General features: G+C 43.4%; 1 protein-coding gene across 2 annotated transcripts in view; it reads right to left on the bottom strand.

Moving 5' to 3' along the window:
* Nucleotides 1–26,819, bottom strand: part of SYNDIG1 (synapse differentiation inducing 1) — a 283,353-nt gene extending 256,534 nt beyond the window's left edge. Inside the window, exon 1 of one of the 2 annotated variants that reach the window (XM_083175961.1) lies at nt 26,233–26,819. The gene's annotated coding sequence lies outside the window, so the exon portion shown is untranslated. The remainder of the gene's footprint in view (nt 1–26,232) is intronic. The other variant, XM_083175962.1, reaches the window with a different exon arrangement.
* Nucleotides 26,820–27,042: the final 223 nt, after the last annotated feature.

Raw genomic sequence — 27,042 nt, 5'->3', positions numbered from 1 at the left:
CATGCATCCCCTTGCAATGAGCATGCAACCCCTGGCAACGAGTATGTAGGTAAGCAGCACTTGTGTCTGGCTCTTACACTTTAATCCTGGCTCCTAGATTTTCAAAACATCTGTGAGCCCTGGTATACTGCATAATATTTTTTATATAATAGAATTAAGTTCTCCTGTTGCCCAAACAATTCAATTATAAGTTTCACATTGTAATTTGTTAACTCTGCAGTGTGCAATCTATGAGAAGTGCATAAAGGATTGAGGACATCATGCTGAACACCACACTGCAACTATTATACATTAAGTACAAAAGTATAGCCAACATTGTATTTAACATGTCTGTAGTGATTTTTAAATGTTAATAGACATAGACAATAGTTTGTAAAAAGTTATTTTGAATTCTCCTGCTACAGCTCCCTGTGAGGGCTATTTCACACGCTCCGACTCCTGCCGGGCGCGGAAAACCCGTACGGCCAGGAAGACGTGCAGCACACAGTAGATTATCATGGAGGGGATGGCCACAGCCCGGCAGCTGTCCATGCAGTGGCGAAATCCGGCTGCAACCGTGCGGCAGGGCCGTGGCCGTCCCGTGTGAATGGACACAATAGTGTCCATTCACAACTAATGTGTGCGGCACGGCTCCCTGGCCGTGCGGGATTTCGCCGTCCGGCAGGAACCGGATTGTGCGAAACCGGCCTGAGTCTTGACATGCTATGCTATAAATCGCATGTGATTTATCGCATTTATAAATGGCACATGAAGTGCCTAATCACATGTGAGCATCCTGGGGAGCTGCCGGGCAACTCATGGAGTAATTGCATGGGGGCCTTAACTCCCATCTGCAAGTTGAAAACCCCCTTTTAGCCTAAATGCAACTCACCATACATATCCCAAATAATTAAACCCAATTTTCTGCTTTTTGAGAAATTATTAGGCTAATTTACTACGATTGAATGCATATGAATGCACCCATTCGATCCCATTGAAGGCCAAGAATCGCACATCGGCAGATATATATGTATACGTAAATTCGGCCAAATTTTTTTCATTTATCATAGCTTTAAAAAAATAAACTAAAGAATGACTGAACAGACCATCGATGGAAATCGGCTGGACTTTACCATAGGTGCGAATTCAGCTCAAAATACGTATGGCAAATAGTCCACCTTTTGCCATAAGTGTCTGCAGAAGCATCACAATGATCTGACTTTTTCTGTGTGTAACATAATAATAAGATTGACTTCCGGTTTCCGGGTTCATGCAGGCAGCAGCTTGAACACGCTGCTCCGCTCCACGCCCGACTCACCCGCAAATAGGAGCCCTCCCCGGGCTACCAAACACCCGCAGCCTCTGCACAACATAGCGGAGGACCCATGGACAGGCACTCGGCGACGGGGACCACCAGCAAACCGCAGCAGCAGAGAAATAAGAAACGGCGCGCCGAATCCAACATGGCGCCCGAGGACGATCCCTCACCCTTATCTCCTGCTTCAAAGAAAGCTGCAGCCCCTCAAGATCACATTGATCTCCCCCAGGTACGCCGCAACCCTGATTCCCCAGCATCCTATGGGGATATAGTAGAAGCTATTAAAGCCACAATGCCCTCCCTGCTCTCTAAGGCTGTTTCTGAAATATCTGCACAAATACAGCAGCTTCGGGTCAGAGTGTCAGACACTGAAAACAGTGTAGGTGCACTGCATCATAGTATGGCTAATGTTCAGAGTGATGTCATAAAGCTCCAAAGGGAAAACTACCAAGTTTGGAACAAACTAGATGCAATGGAAAATCACACTAGAAGGAACAATATAAGAATAGTGGGACTCCCTGAAAGCATAAAGGGAACAACTCTATCCTCCTTTGTGACTGTATCTCTCCCACAATTACTGGGCATAGTGGATGAATGCAAAGACCTAGTGGTGGAAAGAGTCCACAGAGTGGGCCCACCACCCAGGCCTAATGACACAAGACCCAGAGTAGTCCTTTTCCGCTGTCTTAACTTCCTACACAAGATTGCTATATGGAAAGCATCCAGAAAAATCTAGAATTTGATGTGGGAAGGACACAGAATCAGGTTGTTTCAGGACTTCTCTGTTGAATTATCAAAATCACGTAAGGCCTTTACACCGATTTGCTCAAAACTTGTAGCTGAGAACACAAAGTTTGCTCTCATGTACCCGGCCCGTTTAAGGATATTCACAGAAGACTCCCACTATGACTTTTCCACTCCTGAAGACGCTCAAGCGTTCCTGCGTGACAGGCAAAATGCAGCTGCTGCTGACATCACAGATCACCATCCCTGACACTCCTCCTCGCATGATGACAGATGAACATTATATATCATCACACAGAACCCAGATTACCAGCTTGGACAACAGCCAAATCCCATCAAGCATGAACATGACATACAAACTGCGCTCCAGAGGACATAGACGCTGCACTACAACATGCACATAAGATTAAAGCGCACCTACCTCAGCTCTACCCCACAGAATCTCCAATTTGCGGCCCTGGACTATTTTTGACGCCTCACAAAATAAGATAACCTTGGACAATTCGTTCCAGAGGACATAGAAGAAGCACCACACTCGGTTCTACTATTCCTTTTTTTTTTTTCTCTTAGTATTTTACTTCTATTTACTTCTATTTTATTATTTTTCTCTCCCTCTCTGTTAAATCATTGGTGTAATAACCCTCCCCTATCTCAGGGCACCCCCTCTTTGCACCACTCTCATATCTGCAAAGTCGCACGCCCTCTCCCCCCCCCCCCCCTCGCCATTTAAAATATATGATAATGTTCTACTATAAGGGCCCTCCCCCCCACCCAGATCCGGGCTACTGGAGCACCTGTTTTGCCCCGAACTTCCATAGTTAAAAGCAGTGTGCTCTTAATAGCACACATAGTCACTGTTGTTTATTTTAAAACGCTCACTTAAGCGGAAGACTCTTGTTCAATTTACTACCGTAGTATGTTGACCATACTACATATGTACATGTTTTTTCTCCCCATGTCTTGTCTTGTTTTTTTCCCCCTCCCTCTCTTTCCCTTATGTGTCTTGAATAGGTTGTTGAATCACTATGTTCCTGATCGAAGCTACTGCAGATTCCAGGTCCTCAGTCGTATCATCTCAGACACCAATGACTGATCTCAAGATAGGTTCCTTCAACGTGGGTGGGTTCCACTCTCCAGCCAAGCGACGAAAGGTATTGTTGTACGCCCAGAAGCAGGCAATAGACATCTTGTGCATCCAGGAATCCCACCTATTGCCCCCCGAAATCCTCAAGCTCCAAATGCTGAAATGGAGACTGATAGCTTCAGCTCCTTACAATAGCAAAGCTAGAGGAATAGTAATTTTAGTCTCAAGATCCCTAAATATCGAGGTATTATCCTCCCAGGTGGATCCGGAGGGTAGGTATCTAATAGTGCATTTAAAAATAGCTAACAACACTTATGTCCTGTGTTCTATCTACGCCCCAAACACTTACTCTAAAGCCTTTTACAAAAACATACACAACCTCCTTCTTCCACACTCCTCCACTCCCATGATATTGTGCGGTGATTTTAACCTTACTGCCCACCCGACCCTAGATAGATCCAACAATAGCCAGACCCACAGACACCCACCCAAGATAGGTATACCATTCCTATTGCAATCCCTACAACTAGTAGACATATGGCGCAATCTACACCCCACACAAAGAGACTACACATGTCTTTCAGCCGCCCACCACACCCTTTCCCGTATTGACTACATCTGTATCTCCCAGGCCCTTATTCCACAAGTTCAAAATGCAGAAATTAACCCTATTATCCTCTCCGACCACGCACTAATACACTGCACAATTCGAACCTCCCCCGAAAAATCTTCTTATAAATCATGGAGATTCCCCAGCCATCTTACAAATTCCAATGTATTCCGTTCCCTCATACAAGACACATGGAATGACTTCTGCTCCCATAATAGCCCATACCTAGCCACCAACCCCCCCTTATTTTGGATGACAGCAAAGTCTGTTCTAAGAGGATCCATCATGAAACATGAAGCAAAACAAAAAAAAGACACCTCTCTTTCCTATCTGCAACTACAGCAAAATCTGACTGATACTTACGCAAGCTATACAAGATCTCCAGATCCTCATAACAGATCTGCATATCTTCAAGCAAAACAACTCTTTGACGCCACACTACAAAATATGGCCGCCAAAACCCAGTTCAACTCTAACTACAAATTCCATAGATTCGGAAACAAGACAGGGAAATTACTCTCAAATATTCTTAACTCCTCCCGCCCCCCAATGCTCATTAACCCCTTATCCCTACCAGACGGATCCCTTACTTCAACTAATGCCCAAATCTCTCAAATTATGACCTCTTTTTTCACAGAAATTTACTCAGACCCCCCTGAGCACAACCATGTCACTGAATCACCCCCACTTCACCCCCATTTCCCCCAGACTGCCCATTCAATCTGGCCAGACTTACCATACCCTCAGCTCCCTGATGACCTGGCTGAGTCTTTGATATCTCCTATCACCATAGAGGAAGTCCAGAGTGCCATTGCCTCTTTGAAACCTGCCAAAGCCCCCGGTCCTGATGGATTCTCAGGTGACTTCTACCGCATGTTCCCGGACATTATGGCCCCCACTTTAGTCTCAGTCTTCAACCACATACTAATAAATACTACAATCCCCTCTTATTTTAACTCAGCGATAATCAAAGTCCTTCCCAAGCCGGGAAGGGATCTATCTAAACCTGGTTCCTACTGCCCAATATCATTACTAAATAATGACTACAAGATACTCACAAAAATACTTGCCGATCGATTAAACCCCATCCTCCCACTTCTTGTCCATCAGGACCAGTCGGGCTTCATCAAAGGCAGACACTCAGTCAGGAACATCAGGAAAGTTCTAGCAGCAACCCACAATCCGGACAACAAAAACAACAATGATAACCCAAATATGATCCTAGCACTGGATGCGGAAAAAGCTTTCGATCTAGTGCTATGGCCCCACCTCTACGCCACCATGGCTAAATTCGGCATCCCAGATCGTTTCATATCCTTTCTAAAAACCCTATACCACTCCTCATCCTCCCAAATTGCATGCAACGGCTTCCTCTCTCCCCCTTTTCCTATATTAAGGGGAACCAGACAGGGGTGTCCTCTTTCACCCCTATTATTTGCCCTGGCTATCGAACCCCTTGCAATTGCCCTTAGATCCTCAACAAATTTCACAGGTCTGTCAATCCGCGGAGTGGAGCTGAAAGTCTCCCTCTTCGCGGATGACATGCTCCTTTTTATTTCCAACCCTCTCACATCCATCCCAGCTATAATGTTGATTATTCAATCATTTGGCCCCATATCTGGATATAAAATAAATATAACCAAGTCAGAAATCCTCCCACTCTCACCTCTGAACCCGAACTTATCCTCTCACCCATTATTATCCCAATTCAAAATCCAAACATCCCACATCAAATACCTAGGTATAAACATCACAAAAGACCCCCATAAACTTTTCTCTGTAAATCTTGATCCACTTATCGCCAAGATAACATCACAATTAGACTGTTGGAACAAGCTCCCAATATCCTTACTAGGCAGAGCAGCAGTACTCAAAAGCTGCATCTTTCCAAAAATCTTCTACATACTTCAATCAATCCCCTGCATCATAAATAACTTAACGAATAATAATATTAATAAACTGATGTCCAAATTTCTCTGGAGCGGTAAGAAACCCAGAATGGCAATTACCAAACTGTCTCAACCCAAACCTCTCGGAGGCCTAAAAATCCCAAACATTCAACAATACTCGTGGTCGGTTCACTACAAAATCATAAATGACTGGTTCCAAAACACCTCCTTATACACAGATGTAGATCTTGACACTGCAATCTTCTTCCCCAACTCACCTAGTGCACTACTTCATTCCCAAATCAAACTCATTCCGAATCATATCACCAACCATGTTCTGTTCAAAGGCACGTATGATGCATGGCTGCAAATCAACAAGAAACTGAAGAGAAGCCCTCATAACTCACCATATATCACTATCTGGGGCAACCCTAATTTTCCACCTTCCATACACAACACCGCTTTCACCTCTTGGAAACGTAAAGGCCTAGATCTTGCATCAAAGCTCTTTGATCCCGGAGGCAAACTCCTTACATTTGAAACCCTTAAAAGTAAATACAACCTCCCAAATACACAATTTTTCATGTACCTCCAGATCAGACACTACATTACCCCCATCATCCCAGCAATTATTTCCTCACTCACCTCAGATCCTCTAACTCCTATCTGGAATATCCCTGATCCAAGTTTGTATAGAACATCGCACCTATATGACATTCTGCTTTCCCAGTCAGATCCTAATGCTTTCACACATCTCACAAACAAATGGTCAGAAGATATCCCCAACATCACTTCAGTAAACATGATTCTTTCTAACTACATTCCTATCATGAAAATCCTGCACTCTACCTACCTTCAGGAAGTCCACTTCAAAATCATTCATCGTCTATACTATGCCCCTGCTCAAACAAAATATATGAATAGGGAGGCGACAGGTGTATGCTACAAATGCGGGATGTCAAATGCCAAGTTTTATCACTGCTTCTGGTCGTGCAACAAGATACTCCGATTCTGGAGAAAGGTTTTAAATATGCTAAAGAACATCACAAAATTAGACTTTACTCCAGACCCAATGGCTTGTCTTTGTCTGAACTTCCAAAACTGGAACATTGGACATAAATCTTCCCAAATCTTGCCTTTACTATACACGGTATTAACTATGGCGAAAAAAGTGATACTCATCCACTGGATTCAACCCACAGCCCCAACTATTGCCGAACTTAAGGATAAATTATTCCAGATCTTGTTATATGATATCCGCACAATGTCTCTAGACGCATCACGTCCACAGTCCAGACTAATCCAGAAGTGGAGCCTATATGTAGATTCATTAGACCCTGCCCTTAGAACACAGATATCCTTTCCTAGTCTTCCCACATCAATGTCTAATTGAGTATAAAGCAATTGAATAACCCATCCCACGTTGAACCTAAATGCCTTATTAAACCACGATATCTAAAACTCACGAAATTTACATAAGCAAAATTTGACCATCTGAGATTACCAAGCAATCCGGACATGATTAGCTAATGAAGGAATAAGGAACAATCCAGTTCACCCCAACATAAACCTATCGCAGCTCCTACACCCCCCCCCCTCTTATCCCCCCCCCTCACCCCCCCCCCCTCTATTAGAATCCCCCCCACCAATCCCTTTCCATGCCCCGTCTACCCTAATAGGTACCCGCAGCAGTAATAACCTGGATTAACTGAATTAATAAGTAAATAAAGTATAGCTTATGGTGATTATGCCCCTATACAAGACTACCCACTCCCTACCTATGTCTCGTCTTGTCTTATCTTTTCTTTCATTTGTTATCCCCATAAGTTAATAGGCATATTAAGGTTATATGTTAAGCTAGGTTGTCGGAGCGTTCTCCTCCAGCTTGACTCTTCAAAGTCCTAGGAGATATATACCGTATTCCATATTGTACCCATACATTGAGATGGAGGACTTGTATCGTTATTAATATCCAACATGTGGACACTCCATAACTTTATTCTTATATCTACATTAAGTCTGTATTACTGTTGATGTATATCATACACTTATTGAAAAAAAACAATAAAAATATGTTGAAATCAAAAACATAATAATAAGATTAATAATAATAACAATAATTTTTTACGTTTTTGGGGGTTTTTTTGGAAACGCCATGGGGTCCCCGGTCAAGTTTAATTAACTTTTGTGGTTTAGCTAAACCACAAAGTTCTCACAGATATTTTATTATGGGGAAATCATCCCCATAGTAAAGTTTAGTGTGTCCCGCTTTGACTGGCAGGTCAGCGGAGCTCAGCAAATCATGGGAGTGCTGCTGATGTGGTGGTCCCTAATTGGCTGTTGGGTCCTGCAGTCACGTGGGGACCCGTCATTCGGGTGAAAGGAGACCATATGAATACATACCTTTTCACACGGATCGGGTATTTTTGCATATTGGGCCTTATTTTGGTTCACTCTTTCTGACAAAATACTTCTTAGATGGACAAAACCATGTGCACTGCGGGGGGCAGATGTAACATGTGCAGAGAGAATTAGATTTGGATGAGTAATTTTGTTTCTGTGCAGGGAAAATACTGGCTGCTTTATTTTTACACTTCAATATAGATCTCACTTTGAAGTAAAACCCCACCCAAATCTAACTCTCTCTGCACATTTTGCATATGCTCCCCTGCAGTGCACATGGTTTTGTCCATCTAAGAAGGATTTTGTCAGAAAGAGTGAACCAAAAAAGGGCCAATGTTTTTTTATTTAAACCCTGATGCCTACTGGATGACCTACACTGGATTTACATGACTATTTCTTTCCACAGGTACCCAAATGGATTTCCACAGGACAAGAGACCGATCTACGTATGAACATAGGTAAGTATGTATGCATGTATGCATGTGTACATGTATGTTAATAAAATGTTTTTATCAACGGTGTTTGTGTGTGTTTTTATTGTACAGTAGCATTAGTTTAGTTATGGAACAACAAGTTCTAGCGGGCCCTTTAATGTTCCGCTTGCTGGTACTTGTGGTTATCCAAGTATCTGCATGTGGGGGAGGCTTGCTGGGGCTTTTAGTCCCACAACCAAACCCAATATTAACTATTTCATTTTAGACTATCAACCCGGCAACTACAGCCCTAGGGAAACCTACTTCTTTTGACCCCCTCATATATTTGGAACCACTGCCATTTCAAGAGCTTGCTGCTAGTTCTTTAAATAGGGAGAACCACTATGGGATTTTCCCCTGCATTTTGTGAACCAGGAACGGCTCAAAGAGTCCAGGTCTGGTTATCACCGGATGAAGGCAGTTTTTTTTTGTAATTTCACTTTTTCCACGATTCAGGGTTAGCTGTGTTTGGCAGCCAGGAAACTCGGCAGCCAAATATGAAAGATTTCACCATCAGAAAATACAAATGCAGAGAACTTGTCAGCTTTTAATATTTGCCGAATTCTCTGCCTGAAACACTCCCGATTCCGTTCGTAAGCATCCAAATTGCTGATCATCCAAAACGGATGATCTTAGTAAATTTCCCTAGACATGTCTGCACTGGTCACATTTTACCCCAGGGATACTACTCTGTGCTTTGTTATGTTTTTTTACATTAAAATAAGGATTTTCCCTATTTTCATGTTGTCTGAAGCTGCGAGCTAAAAGCCACTTTAAGTCCCATAACCTAAACATGGAATTCTAATTAAATAATTAAAAGTCATGGCTGTATGTGTATATGTGTGTATGTGTGTGTGTATGTGTGTGGGGGGGGGGGGGGGGAATTCTCTGTGAAACTCTCAACCACCACCACTGTACTCCATGGTTCTCTTACCTTCACATTCTATACATATAGGGCGGGATGTACTAAAGCGGAAATGGTGTAAAAAAAACATTTTCGAATGTACTAAAGCCCGCACACCGGGGTACCGCTGTAAGGGATATTACCCGCAAGGCTGGCAATACCCTATAGCAGCCTATAGGCTTCTCTGCACAACGCTGTGTAAGGGATCTGTCATGGATACGTCCCAGTATGACCTGCGGCAGAGTTTGTCAATATAATCCACTCCATAGGCTGCGGGCAAAAATCCACTTTAAAGTGGTACCTTGAAGCAATTTGCGGATTTACCACAGGTCACTAATTCAAAAACTCAGAACACATACCCCTTTCATATTCTTTCAAATTTATGTACCTCAGCATGTCGCATGGTAAAGCCAGTGACCAATTAAATTTTACCCCAAAATGTCGTTTCACCTAATTGCATGATTTCTGCAATTTGCCCTTTGAACCGCCTCCCGTTTACAGCAATGGTGGAGCCCAACCTCCGGACCGCAGCGTCCTGCGGTCAGTAAGGATTAGGGATGTGCACCGCCCACTTTTCGGGTTTTGGGTTCTGAATACCTTGAGGTTTTGGGTTCTAATGGGTTTTGGCAAAACACCTCAAAACAAGTGTTTTGTGTTTGGATTTTTGGGGTTTTGGGTTCTGATTTTGGTACTTGTTTCCTAGCACGGCCACACCGATTTCCATTGAGGTGGTCGTGTCGGAAAAATCGCGTCGGTCGCATTGCATGCGATTTGGTCGCATGCGATGCGACCGACCCGATTTTTTTATTGAATCAAATGTGAATAGGGTCCCTGGGACCCGATTTTACATTGGATCCAATGTAAAATATTCTCTAGACCCCCAATTTTACACCGTAAACCCCACCCCATGATTGATGCCAACCCAAAGCGTGGCGAGCGGCGGCGGTACGCGTCCTACGTCCTTTTCATTCCCCTACTATCCACGTCGGCGTGGAGTTGAGTATATAAAGTGTGGCGAGCGCAGCGAGCCACCGAGCCCGAAGCGTGGCGAGTGTAGCGAGCCCCGCGAGGGGACGCGTATAACTTCACAGGTATACGCGTCCCCTCACGTGGCTCGCTGCGCTCGCCACGCTTCGGGCTCGGTGTGCTCGCCACACTTTATATTCTCAACTCCACGCCGACGTGGATAGTAGGGGAATGAAAAGGTTGGAGGACGCGCACCGCCGCCCCTCGCGGGCTCGCTTCGCTCGCCACGCTTCGGGTTCACGTCAATTGTGGGGTGACGACGGGGACATATATAATGTGAAATGGGTCATATTGGCCCATTTCACATTTTTTACTATGTGAGATGGACTTAATCAAGTCCATCTCATCTTGTGCCATTATAATGGCACAAGACCGACGCGATGCTCCCGATTTCAATGTTAAAAAATATTTTAACATTGCACCCTATGGCAAAATCGCGGGCATCGCGTCGGTCGCGTCGGGGCCAATGTTAATGGTCGCGACCGACGCGATGCCCGCGATTTTCCCTTTGCCGGCAAAATGGACCTGATTTCAAAGGAAATCGGGTCCATCGCGGGCATCGTGTACCTTAACTTAAAGGTACACGATGCCCGCGATTGTAGCCATGCTAGGAAACAAGTACCCTGATTTTTTTGTTAAAAAAGCATAAAAACGGCTAAAATCACAGAATTTGTTTTTTTTTTTTGCTCCTACGCTATATTTACGTCAATAACATTAATTTCTACTCATTTCCAGTCTATTCTAAACACCTCACAATATTGTTTTTAGGGCAAAAGGTTGCACTGATGTAGCTGGATAACTATGCTAAGCCACACAAGTGTGCGGCACAAACATGTGGCTGCACCAGGCAGGTAGATACGGCAGTACTAGGCACCAGGCAGGTAGATACGGAAGTACTAGGCAGTGGGCCCCAGACCAGACAGGTAGATACGGCAGTATTAGGCAGTGGGCCCCAGACCAGACAGGTAGATACGGCAGTATTAGGCAGTGGGCCCCAGACCAGACAGGTAGATACGGCAGTATTAGGCAGTGAGCCCCAGACCAGACGGTAGATACGGCAGTACTAGGCACCAGACAGGTAGATAAGACAGTACTAGGCACAAGACAGGTAGATACGTCAGCAATACTAGTATTGTGCACAGCAGAATTTATAATAATTAATTTTATTATTAGGTACTGCTTGGCAGTGGCACTCAGTGGCACACGTCAGTGCACCAGCAGCATGGAATTATTTTTTACAATCCCACACAGCACAAGTATTATTTTTTTATTAAATTAGATATAGCAGCCTAGTATGTAGTTGTACTACTAGGTAGGTATACTTAGGCAGTAACACTGGACTGAGTAAATAATACTGACAACCTCTATTAGGTAGTAGGTAGAGAAAATAAACTACTAGGTAGGTAGGCAGGCAGGCAGGCAGGCAGTAGCACTGCCAGTGGTCACCACAAAAGGTAGTTATATTACACACCACCAGTAGCTTTATGCAGTGCACCAGCAGAATTTATAATAATTAATTTTATTATTAGGTACTGCTTGGCAGTGGCACACGTCAGTGCACCAGCAGCATGGAATTATTTTTTATAGTCACACACACAGCACAAGTATAATTTTTAATTAAATTAGATATAGCAGCCTAGTATGTACTAGGTAGGTACACTAGGTAGGCAGTAGCACTGCCAGTGGCAACAGTGGACTGAGTAACTAAATAATACTGACAGATTCAGTGCAGGTAGCACCAGTGGACTATATATATAATATAATTAATTAATTATTAATATATAATATAATATTACAGGCACAGCACAGCACCAGAGGTAGAAAGTAGTACTACAGGTACATAGTTAGACTGTTCTCCTAAGCAGAGAGGAGAACAGAGAACACAGCAGCACTGAGGGAGACAGCCCCAGCGAATAAAATAATTAATTACAGCACAGCACACCAGAGGTAGACGGCACAGAGGAGACAGTAGTACTACAAGTACACAGTTAGACTACACAGCAGCACTGAGAGACAGCCCCAGCGATTAAAAAATATTGCGTTCAAGGTCAAGCTCAAGTTTAAGTTTAAGCCCCAGCAGCAGCACCAACACACCCTCTCTCAACCCACTACTAGACTGGAGTCTGCAGCCGCTTTTAAAGCCTCGCGAAATCCGGCACCGGGAGATGACGTTCTGACCACGCGGACGCACCCGAGTCAGGCGGGAATCTCCGAGCGCTGCTCGGAACTGGGCTCGTAATGGGGGCTTGGATCTTCGGAATCCGAGTCTGCACATCTCTAGTAAGGATGTTGGGTGGGGGGTGCACACAGACTCTCCTGCTGTCTGCTGTACTGTGCAGACAGCAGCGGAGCCGGGGAGGAGGTGAATGGATGCCTGTGTGCTGCATCCAATCCCCTCGTGGACAGGTGGGGCTAGTGGTGCATGGAGGCTTGGGGCAGCCCAGCAGCTTACCTTGGTGCTGGGCATGCCTTCAGCATGGCGATAGGCAGTCCTGGTGCTTGGAGATGATGTCATCTCAAAGCGCAGCCCCCGTTTACACTGTGGGTCAGCACCTGGATTGGAACCCAATTGGGGTATAGCTGTAATTTAATGAGGACCACACTGCACATCAAATCACACTGTTTGATACTGATAGATCTGTAAAGCGTCATTACAATTTTTATACATACTGTAGAAAGAATACAAATCGAGCAGTGTATCAAGATTCTGAAGGCTCTGATAGGCGCAATTGCTCAAATCGAATGCTATGTCAACATGATACGTTTCTTCTGCTGAGGATATGGTAAGCATAATCAATTTTATTGTTTGAGTTAAGAAATGATTTGACTGCATGTATTGTTCTCAAGAGAGATAGAGAGTTTGTGTTTGCAGTTAGATCTTGTGGTATGAGAAAACAAACGGAACCCTCTGGATTGGGTCAAACACAATACAACTGCTGGAGCAATAGAAACAGGGTACTTCCGTAGTTTCATGGCGCCAGTATGGCGCCGTGCGTCTGAGTCCCCTTGCGGGGCTCGCTTCGCTCGCCCACGCTGCGGGCTCGGTGGCTCGCTACGCTCGCCACGCTATTTAAAATCAACTCCATGCCAACATGGATAGTGGGGGTATGAACTATCCATGTTGGCATGGAGTTAAGTTACTTTTTTTTACATATTTCGTGGCGAGCGTAGAACCCGGAAGTAGCACGGCGCCATGCTGGTGCCGTGAAACTACAGAAGTATCAGAAACAGTGATAGAAAATGAGTGACAATAGGGAAAAAAGTTTATCCGATGTAGACAAGGTATTTTTTCTCTTTTTGCTTTCCTGCGTGTGTGAATATTAAGTTTGCCAAATCTCAATTATGCTGCCAAAGAATTATTTAAAATTCTTAAACCTTTCAGCATAAGATACAAAAAGCAGAGCTTCATTAAAGCAAGAGGTTATGCAAAGGCTATGCTGATCTTTGATGTGCGGGCAGAGGTAGCAGGGCTGAAAATGGGTAAGCATTGTATATTACCTGTGCTTGCTTTGTAAGAAGTGGCTGCACACATGCAAATTTTTGCAATTCCGCCACCTTTAAGGCCCATACACAATGAGCGAATGAGCTGAAAGCAGACCATTTTTTTTTTTTTTTTTTAGCTGCTTTCAGCTCAAAAGCAGCCTAGTGTGTACGGGGCAGCGATGAATGGTGATGTGTGCACCCGCAACATCGCTGGCCCAGCCGCTCTACTGCTGGTATTAACAGCAGATTAGCGACGGTGTGGACGGCTTTCTATAGTGTCCTGCTATGGAAAGTTGTCCACCCACGGGAAAATTGCTAAAACATTAGAAAAATCGCTCAGTGTGTATGCACTGAGCTATTTCCAGCATCATCGCTCTCCATACACGCTGGGAAAAAAAGCACCCAGTGTGCATGGACCTTTACTCTTAATTTGACCACTTACGAAGATGCTTTTTTGAGCATAGCAAAGCCCTTCTATTCCAGCTCCTCCACACCAACCCCCATGGACATGGCCTCACAGCACGCTCCTGTTTTCATCACTGACTTTGACTAAAGTAACGAGGACGCACTAAAGACATCACTGCAGTCCAACTTGCTGACACGTAACCCTTGCCACCTTCATACACATACATACAACAGGAATGTGCTACTAGTACTACACATGAGATGTTTGTTCCTAAGGTCCAGATGTACTAAGCTTTCAAAAGTGATAAAATCAAGAGAGAGAGATAAACCACTGATCAATCATCTCCTAACTGTCATTTTTCAAACCCCGCCTGTAACATGGCAGTCAGGAGATGATTGGCTTGGTAGTTTATCACTCTCCACTTTATCACTTTTTAAGGCTTAGTACATCTCGCCAGCCACAAGTGTTCCTTTCTGCGCTATACACAGGATGTGCCCCTGAGTGTCTTCTGAACTGAGAATGTATAGTACTGGAGGGAGCCTACATTTACCACAGTATATACCAGTAACATGCAGTCAGAGAAGGCCGGGGAACCAGAGCCTCGTCTCTTCTACTCCAGTATACTATAAAAACCAATCATACATGTTTGTGTGTAAATGTGGCTTTGATACTAGTAAGTGCCTTCCCAGCCATTCACTCCTTCACGGGTGTGGATCATTATCTCAACACTGAAAGGTTTGACATGCATTAGGTCGACCAGAGAACGTTGACAGGCCTTAGGACGACACATGGAAAATGTCGATATGACCTCAGGGTCGACAGGGTCAAAAGGTCGACACACGCATATGGTCCAGAGTCAAAAGGTTAATAATGGTTTTTCGTGGGTTTTTTTCAGACAGCCGACATGAACACCATATTGAGGCGCCGCTGTGCTGGCCAAGCTTCAGAAACAGTGCCTATCTATGCACATTATTATATTCTCCCTCCAGCGCTATGTACGGCGCTGCGGACACTTTGCGGCGCCTTATAAATAAACGTACTACTATGCCAATGTCGGCACATGTCGGCTCAGAAAAACTTGAAAAACCCATGATGACCACTTGACTGTCGACCTTCCTAATGTCAATCTAATACTTGGGTCGACCTAAGGCCTGTTGACCTTAAATAGCCAACCTAATGCATGTCAACCTTTTTAATGTCAACCTAGTGACTATTGTCTCCACCACTACTGCACCACCTATGATACTCCCATAAGTCAGTGGTTCCCTAACTGTGTGCCGTGGCTTCCTGGGGCGCCTCGGGACACTTGCAGGGGTGCCTTGTATTGGTGGTCAAGGACCAATTCCAATTATTTATGGTCAATGTAAAAGGCAAAAACATTGCTGGTGGGCGGTCAATAATAACATTGGTGGACAAACAGAAGCTAATCCTGTCCCTCACCCATAATTAACCCTTTGTATGACATAAAACAATTTACTTAATTTTTTTTTTTTCAAAATTTCTGAATAAGAAACTTTTGGCCTAGGGGTGCCGTGAACGAAATTCTGATGCTTTAGGGTGCCGTGATTTGAAAAGGTTTGGGAACCACTGCCATAAGATCTTGGCTGGTTCTGCTGTTATATAAATGTAGCCATGCTTATAGTGGCTACATCGCTGCAACAAATCCCTATTTGCTGGCCTAGTGGCAGCCGTGACTCAGGCCACTGTCTCATATTTCAAATGAGCAGCGGATACGAATATGGCACACGCTGGTGCGTGTGCATCCTGCCATTCTTGTCGCCCCCTGCGGCTCAATGTAGTCACAATGATCCAGCTTTAGTACAGGGGAGTCCTTCTGAGCATGCACAGAGTGATGCATGCTACATAAGGTGTTGGGAGATATACAATTGGTATTCAGTATTTATGGCTGCATTTTGGCTTTAGTACAGCCTGCCCCCAGTGTTTTACATTAATGATGTGCCCTGCGTCACTTACGCACTTTTTAATAACCACTGGTGAATGAGTGTTACATGTTTTATAAAATCCCGCTTCCCCTGCTTCAGACTATGAAATAAGATGCAATCAAAATACTGTTAATAAAATATCAATTAATTAAGCTTGATGTCTTCATGGTAAATTTATATGATATGCGACTTTAGCTGAATGCATGTAGCAATAAAAATGTGTCTTTGCTGAGCTCTTGTTTGATGCTCAAATGAAAAAGAATTTATTCATTTTACTGCGTACATCTTATTTCTCTTTGCATGGCCCTTTTCATATTAAATCTACTTATCATGCCTGGGCTGGTGTCACTCCAACACACTCCACTAATGTAACGTCTAGCACAAATTACTGTGTCTGCCCAAACTTTAATAGTATTATATTAAACTCTTCTTTTAGGATAAGGAGTTTAAATATTTCTTAGAGATTACATACAATCACATATTCTTATTAATATAATGCTGGCTATGCCATTAGCGACATTTTAAAACAGTTATAAAGGCACTATGCTTCTGAGCTGATACATCTAAAGCTCACTGGAGTAGGGATGGCCATCGACCATCGATAATTCAAAATCATCGATGGTTCATGTCCGACGTCGAATACTTTTGCAATCGATGGGGGAGAACCAGATGGTTTCACTCCATCGATGGAACAGCAAAACAATGTTTTGCTTTTCTTTTTTTTTTTTAAAGTGCCGGGACACCGAGCATAGCTCCACCCCCGACACCCACGAAGCCCCGCTCCCCATGTTTGATTGGCCCACAGGCCTATCAATCAAACACAATGGATGACCATCGATATGTAAAAGTATCAATGGTCATCCATTGCATAGTTTACCACTATAGATGGCCAGCTGCAGCATTGCCATCGATGGCAACCATAGATGGCAATGGCAACGATGGCCATCCCTATACTGGAGCGAGGGGCATTCGTTCTCACATCAGAATTAATTCTTGTCAGCCCACAATGTGTGTACACACCAGGCAACTTTAATGACGGACGGAGCAATCATGTTCCGTCCTTCATTAGCATACTATAGGATGCTAGTTATATTACTAAGATTGATGTAGAGCAAATGAAACCTGTCAATATCTGTAGAAACCACAGGAACAAGCATATCGGGCATACACACTGCCTGATATGTGTCAAGGTGAGCGATATGTCTGTCCAATTCACCGGACTGGACAAAATATCGCTTTATGCTTAAGCAAGTCTTCATTGACCTTGATAATCTCTAGAATTTAATTATAACAACCTTTTTGCATTTTAAATGTTCCTCTAAAAATTAAAATATAGGGGGAATTCCACATTTTTTATTGTGGCTTAAACTAATGACCGCCCAACAAAGCAATAATATTATTTTATGGCACCCATGAGTTTTCGCACTTGTTGCTCCCAAAAGCAGCGGGTTTAGCCAAATAAATTGGTAAAACTGTCTAAAGTCCGTCTTGGATGCCCAAACCACAGACTTTTCACTGATTTCTGCTCGTTACCTCAAGAGAATGTGAGCAGAAATATGGGCGCATAAGACATTATCCATAGGTAGTGACATAACCATATACAGTACACAATACATACCTAACAATTTTGGCAGGACAGTCCTGGGTTCACAGAAAATGCCCCAGAATCCAGAAATCAATTTTGATCTTGTTAGGCAGTGGCAGTTGGAAGGCAGTAGAAGTGGCTATCCACCACCAAGGAGCCAGATTACTTTCTGCCCCTCCCTCTCCCCAAGAGCAGCTGCCCCACCTCCTTTCTTCCCTAGTCACACACCTGCTTCCTCCACCTTGTCCTGATACACTCACCATCTGTCATGCTGTCAGTCTGAACTTCATCCCAGACTCAAAACTGTGCTGGTGATCAGAGAGCTGAGAGGGAGCCTGGGAAACTTAAATAACCTATACTGTATATCATGGAGACTAGTTAAGTATATTTATTTATTAACAGGTTCTTATATATCGCACACATATTCTGCAGCGCTTTACAGAGATATAATATAATAAGTAGACATAATGCAGGGGCAGGTCCAGATGAGAAATGTACAGTATGGATGAGATACTGTGAATCACTTATGACCCTGATCCCCAAGATTTGAAGCACTGTTCAGTGGGTGGTAAAACCCCAATGGTTATTGTGGCCCCACACCACCCATTTCCACAAGGATATATTGCGTGGCTTATGTCACTATCTCACTTTGTAAAATCAGCAGTGGAGCTATCTCCATAGAAGGGGGGGGCACAGCTGTGGGTCCAAGAAATGAGGGGGCTAACAATGGTGGATCACCCAAATAAGGCTCTGCTCTTCTAAGCTTAAGACGGCATGTACCATCCCTAACGCATGTGCCCAGGTGCACCCATAGAGCTTCTTCTGAGGATGTTCAAGGCATTCCATGTTATTAGCTCGGCAAAGTGGCGGCTTACAGTACTTATCCTGACAGTAGTGATACAATATACAAACAAACAAAAATAATCAGTCCCAAGGCGCAGTCACTCTTCTTCTGCCGGTCCGAAAGAAGGGGTCACCACTCAACCCCTCCTGTGTTGTAATTAAAAGCATTTCTATTAAAGGTTCTAACCTTTATTATCATATCTTTTTATCTCTTTCGTTGGATGGTAAACACCTCTTCATCGCCCTTGGTCCTTTTCTGTACGAACAGTAGTGATACAATATTTCATCGATAAATCATGGTGTCAGATGGTATTCTATCACTACCCGCCTTTGCGAGCACGGCACAGGGTTCTCCATCTTTCCCTTGCCGTGCATTCTCCGTTAATTCTACCCCTCGCCATGCCTCCTACTTACCCTATTCAACAGTGAGCATTGACCAGTCAGGAGTTAATGGTTCCATTTGTAGGCAGTGTTTAAATATTGCTGAGATATGCAGAAAAATGCAAATTAGCCTAAAAATCCTATTCAAACGCAGCTGATGTGTAAAAAGCTGTGTATCTCCTCAAAGGCCAAACGAAGGAGTGATGAAGAAGAGGTGAATCATGGGTAGAATAAACCGTGAAAAAAAAATGCATCTTGGGATGAAAAAAAAAATTAACACAAAAAAATTTAAATATATTAATATGGCGCTTCAAAAGAAACAAAATAATATAGATCCTTTAAATAATAAAAAAAATAGACTGGTAGACACCAAAAAGAAAAGAAAATACATTTTACCTAAGTAAGTCGAGATCACTTAAAAAAGATGCAGAGAGCTAAACGGAGAGGCATACCAAAAAAAAAAAAAAGTGAGCAGCGTTCTCCGTTTTAGCATTGAATACACAATCGGCGAGGTACGCAAAATTTGCCATAAGAAAACAACAGCGAACAACGGCACTGACCAAGCGGCGAACTGGTAAAGCTTTCTGTTTAGTTTTTGCAAACTGGGAGTGTTGAATATGGCGAGGAACTTTTTTGGTGAGAGGATTGGCCTTCTCACCAAAAAAGAACAATCCTCGCCGGAGAAAGGAATGAAATGGGAGCATTGAATACTGCCCAGTATATCTTCTAGTGTGTTCCTAGCATTAGTATGTCTAAGCGTAAAGTCAACACTGTGAAGAAAGCAAACTGAAAGTGATGAGCAGGAGATAAAATAGCATATGCGAAACACAGTACATATTCCACTGAGACACAAAAGCCAGAAATGTGATAAAAATAAAAGTCAAACAAACATTTTCTTATTTATCTAATTTAGTAGAACATATCCTCTAAAAAGTAATAGGATAAGATTCTAATTGTACAGTTCTCTGCCACCAATATCAAGTTTTCCATTTTGCACTGGACAACTAATAATCTAATTCACCTAAGTTTAACATCATATGTAGCATTTCTTACACATGATATTTCAAGAACTTTATACAGGTTGAGTATCCCTTATCCAAATATCCATTATCCAAATTATTGTGAAAACCATAGTTTCCAGAATTTTTTTTTTTTTTTTGCTAAAAGCACTACTGGGAACATGATATGTAACTGGCACTAAATATGTGCACGACAATGATTGCTTGGCATTCATATTCAGTGCCTGAGATAGGACACAAATTGTGTATCATGTTTTGAATCCTTGTTTCATGCACAAATAGAATATATGTGTGTGTATTTCATGTGTTTATAAAACAAAAATGCAAGATATCCAGAGATATTTATTGAAATATTAAAATATTACAAAAATACAGAATAGTCCATTATGCAAAATGCTTCTAGTTCCGAGCAATTTGAATTAGTGATATTCGATCTTTATTGTAAATATTTTACAGGGACAGTGTAAAATCCAGACAGTGGCCCTTATTCTAGTTGATTCGGATGGATACATATTTCGGACAGGATCCGAGTGTTCTTAGCCCTGCCTACCGTGCAGATCGCTCACACAGTCCGAATGCGGTAAGACTGGATGTTTTATGTGAACAACTCCTCCATCTGTGGGAACCTCCCCTAACCTCCGATGGTCGCCGACCATCGAATGATGGACCGAGCGGTCAGGCAGCACCGAGTGCTCCAGACCACTCGGACATTTCTTCGTATGAAAGCTGGGATATGGGTGGGCAGCTGACATCCGGCTATGTCAGCTGTCTGCCCCCCAAGTGCGTCACGGGCGCATTACCATACGTACGCACAGCGGTTTGATGGGAACGCCGATGAAACGCGGGGCGTACGCATATGGTAATGAGCCCAAACATTCCTTCACGCCCCTCTCCACCCCCTGCTCGGATGGTTCCATACGATCGTTTTCTGCACAGAACTCAAGCCGTGTTCGGACGTGTGAGGCGTTCGCACATGTGCAGATACGCCTCTGCACGTGCGCAAACACCAAACATAGGTCGTCCGAACACACACGGAGCCGTCCAATTCAATCAGAATAAGGGCCAGTGTGTGGCCCCTACATATAAATACTCTTGGTACAACCCCAATTATTTATCAGTCCATATATGGCCCAATGTAGGTGAAAATGTGTCATGTATCGGCCCCACAACAGGGGGCAGAGCCATTGCGAAAAATGGATATATTCAATGTGGCCGGTGAGGGGGTTTGTATGGCTAGGATGGTTTGTTTTCAGAGAGGATCACCAAAAACAAGCCATCCTCGCCTTCTAACCCCCCTTGCCGGCTGCTTGCCTTATTCTTTGTTCCAGGGAAATCCTCGCCGGATTCCCCGGTAAGGCGAGGTTCGCTGCAAATGCTGCGATCCTGCTGCATATAGCAGCGAGCCTTGCTGATTCCACCTCACTTTTTGGAAATAGGCACTGCTCACCACCATAGCTCGCCTAAATGGCATTGAAAATGCCCCAATGGAATAGCTGAGTGTCCTACGTGTCCTCAAGATGATCACGGGGGCAGCTTTTTAGGCACCATTCCAGTAACTCAGCATGTCAAATGCAGTTGCCATTGGGCAGCAACAGTATTGCTTAACCACATCTACTTATGGTGCCAGTCCTTATTGACACATTTCTAAGCATTAATCTCTTAAATATCCATCCTATGTATGAAACTAATCTTGCAGGATAGCTCTAGCAAGAACACACTGTTCCAGCACAGATCTTGGCAGTGAATTGGAAGCTATAGCTATCACTACACTGCCTTTGCTGGCACTGCACATGTGCGCCAGTGTTATTTGACAAACAACATCAGGAAGAGGAGGAGGACGAAGGCTTTTATATGATTTATGGAAAAAGGAGCTTGTGAATTGTAAAATAAACCATTACGCATTAACAACTCTGAACAGCCAGGAGACTTACAAATATTAGTTGGTTACCACGGACTCCAGGAAGAGTTGGGGTCCCTCCAGCATCTCCCTTAATTTATATTGAAACAGACAGTAAGCACAGCATAATGCGGAGAATCATGGTTTAATGAAAAGGGGGCGGGCCAATATGGCAATTCAATGATAATCACATCCATTTGGGCTTTATACATATAGTAAAATATTAATCTACTACCTACCTAATTCCTTCATTCATTACCCATAACCAGAATCAGGTGCACCTTCCATGTGATGATAATCCACCTCCCCCACTATTGCATCCCTAATGTTATTCATATGCAACCACCATCTTGCCATGTTATTTCAGTCTCCCCTCTTGCCACTACCAGCACCTGTATCTTTCCCACATTCCCCGCCGCAAATAATTCATCCCCCTCATTTTGAGTTAATGTATCCCCCTCTTCTATATTGTAATTCACTGCCCCTCAGCTTCTCTACCACTCTCATTCACCGTCTTCCACCCTCAACCTGCTGTAATTGATTTTCCCACTTAACTTCTGTATAATTCATCCTCCCTTTCTCTGCAAATCATCCTCTCCTACATACCATGTAAATCAATTTATCTACTTCCTCCCATACCCCAGTAGGTTAGTATAAGCATGTGCTGATGACATCACAGGAGCTCACTGAAGAATGACCCGGAACAGCAGCAATTTGTAAGGTGTCAGGGACATCCGTTATCTCACCTGCTGCTACTTGTGTACAATGTAGCAAGCAGCAAGGTAAGAGAAGAATGAATTACTGGTGTGGCCGTAATTAATTACTGGTGTGGCTGGGACTAGTGTCCTCATGTGCTGCAACACAACCGGCTTGCCAAACCGGAACATACATTGGCTTGCTCAGGCTAGATCCTGCAGAAAAGACCAAACCCATGCAGATGTGCACACCACTCACACAGTGTAAATGTGAGTGGTAAAGTTGCAGCAGCAGAAGGCTGCCAAAGACATCCATGTGTGACTGTGGCTGATAGATCCGGAGGAGGTATCCAGATTATAGATTTGCGGTGTCCAAGTAGGCAGTCAGTAGGTCAACACCATATGATGAACATACAATGTGCGAATAGTAACCACATTGCCAGGAGCACCATCTACTAATGGTGGTTACATATTACCAAACATACAAGATTTCAGCCAAAAATATAGTGTCGTCATTTGTCATATCGACATTTTGACCCTGTCAACCTAGTGTACTTGTTGACCATTTGGTGTTGACATAAATACTGTAGATCTTCTATAATACACCCCTGAGAAGAGCGGACCAGGTAAGTGTGGCACCAAACTATGGGCACTATATAATGTGATTTAAGAGGCACTACAAAATGGCATAAAGTGATCTAAGGGGCACTACAAAATAGTATAATGTGAACTAAAGGCACTACAAAGTGGCATAACGTGGACTACGGGCACTACAAAGTGGCATAATGTGAACAAAGGGCACTACAAAGTGGAATAATGTGAACAAAGGGCACTACAAAGTGGCATAATGTGAACAAAGGGTACTACAAAGTGGCATAATGTGAACAAAGGGCACTGTAAAGACAGAAACTATCCTTTAAATAATTTATGGTGTGCCTTAATACATTCAGCATTTATTTTTTGTCCCATTCTGAGGAAGGCTGAGAATCTCTGAATTAGAGGTATAGAGAGGAGCAGCAACAACCTGAATGCAGGAAGGTGGGACTCCAGGTAGTCACTGACAGCAGGGTTTCCTGACAGATTCAAATTAATTGGCCTGACACTGGCAAGTGGGGGCCAGGAGCGTAATGCTCCACTTCTAAGCTTTGTATCAAAATGTGAGGGGTCCAGCACATGGTGCTCTGTAATCCTGTGGGGGGCCTCTCTGTGTGTGGGGGCCCCAGAACGACCGCCCCTGACGCCCCTCCCTTAGGGCGACATGTACTAAGCCTTGAAAAGTGATAACATGGAGAGTGATAAACCACCAACCAATCAGCATGTAACTGCAATACTGTATTTCAAACCCAGCCTGTGACATGGAAGTTCAGAGCTGATTGGCTGGTCATTTATCCCTCTCCATTTTATCACTTTTTAAGCTTAGTACATCTGGCCCTTAATCCGGCTCTGTAGTCAGCAGGCTGATTATCATATCCGTATAGGCCTTCACCTCCGAGCCCCATAGCCATCTTAGTTCCAGAGCTATTGCAGGATGTTATATTGCTCCCTTGGCTCAGTACAGTATTGCAGTCAGTTATGGAAGTGAAGATTAAAAACAAATACAACCCATTGCCTCTGACATCACATACAGCCACAAAATACCCAAGTTTGGTTGCTGGGAATCATTGCAGTTTAGAGAGCAAATAATGCTACTCCAACTGCTGTAATACCAGTATGGGGGTGCATGCTGAGAAGTTTCACAGCAGCTGGATAACCACAGTTTTCTCCTTAAAGCTGGGACATACTCGGAATGAGAAATGCCCAATCTATACGGTTCCTAAAAATGTGAATTAATTATTTACATCCAGAAAATCTATTTGACATTATGGGCCAAATGTAATAGGGTGTGAGAATCAGAAAGTGAGAGATTTGGGGAGAGATTTTCCAATTTTTTTAAGCGGCAATCAATTACATGACACAATTAACCTGTTTAAATGATCGCTGCTTTAAAAATAAAAAAACTCTCCCAAAATCTCTCACTTTCAGATTCTCACACCCAATTACATTTGGCCACATACGTTGATTAAAGTGTTTTCATGCTGTCTTATCTAACAGTGTTAACACGGTGCTAGATAATTCTATTTTTTTTGTATGATAAATGACATGTATATTCTGATGATAAACACTAGAGATCTCAGCAGAGAGTAATGTGTGGGTCTTATAACCCGACCATAGTGGCAGGTTTCAGGTTAATGGATTTTATTCCAATGATTTCCCCCTGGGAATATGAAAATTATGTTGACGCTCCCTAGGAAAAAGGATCAAACAATTATACTATATGCAATGAAATAAAAAAAAAGCTTTTTTTTAGTATATATATATATATATATATATATATATATATATATATAATTATATACAGTATTATATATATAATGTATATATTGTTAATACTTGTGTTTTATAAATTATATATACTGTATATATTTCAAACACTCCATACATAACTTTATGTGAATTATTGCATGTAATAATTTAGATGACAGGGTAATGTGCTTTTATGCTTATATTTGGAACACATATAATGGATTTTGCTGGACATCCTACAGGAAGCAGAAAATGTACAAAACTTTGCTATCAGGAATCTCTGTATATAACACCATCATTCATCTGACAGCAACCTGCTGTGCCAGTTAGACTTTCATAGGTTAAGTTCCACATTTAGGAGAAAGCACATCACATCCAAGCAATTTAAACACTGCGAAATACGGTAGCAAATTAAACCAGCCTACAAAGAACATACTGTAGGTCAGATGAGCAATAATTATGCTGCCTGCAGTTATACACATGAATGCAGGTCTGCAGTGACTATTAACACCACAGGTGCAGACCCAGATATGAACTAAGTTACACTCATTTACTAAGAAGCCATAAATCATTAAAACTCAATATTGTGCTATATGACTGATCTCTAATCATATTACTCTACACAAGACACTTTGAATAGTTCTTGCCCAATACATATAAAACTTTTCATAAGAAAAATAAATTAAGTAGCAGTAGTATTATACCCCTGATACTGTATACAATACAATGAGTCCCATTGTCTTAAATGTACACAGTATGTGCAATAACAGATGTAAATAGTGGTAAGAGCATCATGCAGTAATCTGCAGTAGTGTCAGGATGAAGCATAGAGGGAATCCTGCGTGGTCACACAGACAGGTTACCTAAAGCTACAGTATGTGCCTGGCTGGCATGGCATTCCCCTGCACAGTACCGGTTCCAGCAGATGTATATTATTTCCTTCACCTTACACAGTACACAAGCTCTCTGCTGCATTATCACTGATGGGAGACCTGATGCTGCACCACACGGTACAGTGCATGAGCTGCCTGCAACAGAAGCTCAAAACGTTCTATCTATAATATCAGAGGGGCCTTGGCATTCCAATAGGTGGAACAGGTCATATACAGTGCATGGCAATAATAAGGACAGCACGTTCCGTGCAGTACAATGCTGCAGCATACAACAGCAGTAAGTACTAAAGCCTCTACAATGAAAGGGACCTTACCTGGGCAAAGTAACACAGCTCAGTGCAGGGGGCAAAAGTTGTGGCTGCTGGTGCTAATTGTGGAATGGCTGCTCCATCCGATCCATGGAAGCGACGTGTGTGTGTGTGCCAGTCTCTCAGACTTGTGGGCTGAGATGACAGCTTCGCCCCCACAGCAGCAGCAGCTAAGGGAGCTGGATAGGAACCTGACCCGGCCACTGTGACAGAGGTGGGATGGAGAGAGCCCACTCACACACCGCAGCCGGATGGATGCTGTGCAGATCCTCTGCTTCAAACTGCAATGACCGGTCTGATGGGATAGTGGGGAAAGGTAATGGGGCCAACTTTTCCTCTGCAGCCCCTGCCTGCCTGTATATCAGCTGCTCAGCATAGTGCAGGGGAGGAAGGAGGAATGGCTGGGTGTATTAGGAGAGACAGGCTGCTGGTGGGAGATACTGGAGGGCAGCTACTGCTCGGCTGACAGGAATTTACAGCCCTGCACGGTAGGAGAAGGAGAGGTAGACAGAGACATGGAGGGTGGATACTTGGTCTTAAAGAGAGCCTCCCTGTAACTGATCTCATCCGCCTGCACCGTGTGGAAGTGATGGGAGATATTTCACCCTTCCACACTGTAATCCCTGTCATAGTAGTAAGTGTTTTATGCCACTGCATTATGTATAGTCAGAGCGAGGTATACACTGTAGCTGCCACAGATTCCTCAGTCACTGCACGTCTCACCTTTATTCCTGCACTCCATATACATCATCACTGCAGGAGGAATCAGAGCCATTCAATAGTGTACTGTGCACCAGCCGCATAGAGCCTACCTAC

The sequence above is a fragment of the Crinia signifera genome, chromosome 3 (assembly GCF_055691185.1).
Source record: "Crinia signifera chromosome 3, ASM5569118v1, whole genome shotgun sequence".
Lineage (NCBI taxonomy): Eukaryota > Metazoa > Chordata > Amphibia > Anura > Myobatrachidae > Crinia > Crinia signifera.
This window is presented reverse-complemented; position numbering and strand designations above follow the sequence as displayed.